We start from the raw sequence: 2,511 nt of genomic DNA on the forward strand, positions 1-2,511 counted from the left end.
AGCATTGTGCTGACAAGTGCATGGAGAATTGTGATGACAAGGGTCATGGAGCATTCTGATGACAAGCTTGTGTAGTATATTGATGACAATGGCATGGAGCATTGGGATGAAAAGGGCATGGGGCTTTGTGATGAAAAAGGCATGGAGCCTTTTCGTGACAGGGTTCAAGGAGCATTCTGATGACAAGTGTCAGGGAGCATTGTGATGACAAGTGTATTGAGAATTGTGATGACAAAGGTCATGGAGCATTGTGATGAAAAGGGCATGGATTATTGTGATGACAGTCATCACGGAGCGTTGTGAGGACAAGTGTTATGGAACATTGTGATCACAAGGGTTTGGAGCATTGTGATGACAGAGGTCATGGATCATTTAGATTTCAAGGAGCACGGAGCATTGTGATGACAAGGGCATGAAGCAATGTGATCCCAAAGTTCATGGAGGATTGTGATGACAACAGTAATGGAGTATTGTGATGACAAGCGCCTAGCGCATTGTAATGACAAGGCCATTTAGCATTTTGCTGACAAAGGAATGGAGCATTGTGATGACAGGTGTCATGGAGCACTGTGGTGACAAGCGTCACAGAGCCTTGTGAAAACAAGTGTCATGGAACATTGGGATGACAAGGGCATGGATCATTGTGATGACAATGGTCATGGAGCATTGGGCTGAAAATGTTCATGGAGTATTGTGATGACAGGGGTCATGGAGCATTGTGATTACAGGTGTCTTGGAGCATTGTGATGACAAGAGTCCCGGATCATTATGTTGTCAGGTGTCATGGAGTGTTGTGATGACAGTGGTCATGGAGCATTGTGATGATATTGGTCATGGAGCATTGTGATGAGAAGGTCATAGAGAATTGGGCTGAAAATGTTCATGGAGTATTGTGATGACAGGGGTCATGGAGCATTGTGATGACAAGGGAATGGAGCATGGTGATGACAAAGTCTTGGAGCATTGTGAGGAGATGACCATGGAGACTTGTGATGACAAATCTAATGGAGCATTCTGATGAAAAAGGGAATGGAACATTGTGATTACTGGAGTCTTCGAGCATTGTGATGACAAGGGCATGGAGCATTGTGAGGAGAAGACCATGGAACATTCTGATGACATGCGTCATGGAGCTTTGTGATGACAAGGGCATGGAGCATTGTGATTACATGGAACTTGGAGCATTGTGATGACAAGGGTCATGGAGCCTTGTGATGACAAGGCCGTGGAATATTATGATGGCAGGTGTCATGGAGCATTGTTACGACAGAGGTAACGGAGCATTGTGATGAGAAGGGCATTGAGCATTGATCTGAAATGTTTCATGGATTACTGTGATGAGAGTGGGCATGGCGGTTTGTCATGACAAGGGCACGGTACACTGTGATACATGGGTCATGGAGGATTGTAATGACAATGTCATGGAGCATTGTGATGAGAATGGCATCGAGCATTGTGATGACAAGTGTCATGGAGCTTTGTGATGACAAGGACATGGAGCAGTGTGATGAGAGGGTTCATGGAGCATTGTGATGACAATGACATGGAGCATTGTGATGCCAAGGGTCATGGAGCTTTGTGATGACAAAGGTCATGGAGCATTTTGATGACAAGTGTGTGGTGCATTGTGATGAGAAGGGCAGGGAGCATTTTGATGACAGGGTCATGCAGCAATTTGATGAAAAGTGTAATGGAACATTTTGATGCCAGGGGTTATAGAACATTGTGATGCCAGGGGTCATGGAGCTTTGGGATGAAAAGGGTCATGGAGCATTTTGATGACAGGGGTTATGGAACATTGTGATGTCAGGGGTCATGGAACATTGTGCTGATAAGGGGATGTAGCATTGTGATGACAGGGGTCATGGAACATTGAGATAACAGGGGTGAGGGAGGATTGTGATGACTAGTGATGGAACATTGTGATATCTCATGTGAGAGAGTATTTGGATGAGAAGTGCATGGAGCATTGTGATTACAAGGTTTATGGAGCATAGCGATGACAAGGTTGTGGATCATTGTGGTGAAAAGCACATGGCACAATTTGATGACAAGGGTCATGGAGCATTGTTCTGACAAAGGCATGGAGCATTGTGATGACAAGGGTCACGGAGCATTGCGGTTACAAAGGTCACAGAGCCTTGTGATGACGCGGGCATGGATTGTTGTGATGACAAACGTTATGAAGCATTGTGATGACTGTAGTCACGGAGCATTGTGATGACAGGGGTCATGGAGCATTGTGATGACAATGGCATGGAGCATTGTGATGCCAAGTGTCATGGAGGATTCTGATGACAAAGGTAATGGAGCATTGTGGTGACAATGGTTTGGAGCATTGTGATGACAAGGATCAGGGAGCATTGTGCTGACAAGTGCATGGAGCATTGTGATGACAAGGGCATGGATCATTGTGATGACAAGGGTCATGGAGCATTGGGCTGAAAATGTGCATGGAGTATTGTGATGACAGGGGTCATGGAGCATTGTGATGACAAGGGAATGGAGCAT

Source organism: Mesoplodon densirostris, unplaced genomic scaffold (genome assembly GCF_025265405.1).
Source record: "Mesoplodon densirostris isolate mMesDen1 unplaced genomic scaffold, mMesDen1 primary haplotype scaffold_35, whole genome shotgun sequence".
NCBI classification, from domain to species: Eukaryota; Metazoa; Chordata; class Mammalia; order Artiodactyla; family Ziphiidae; genus Mesoplodon; species Mesoplodon densirostris.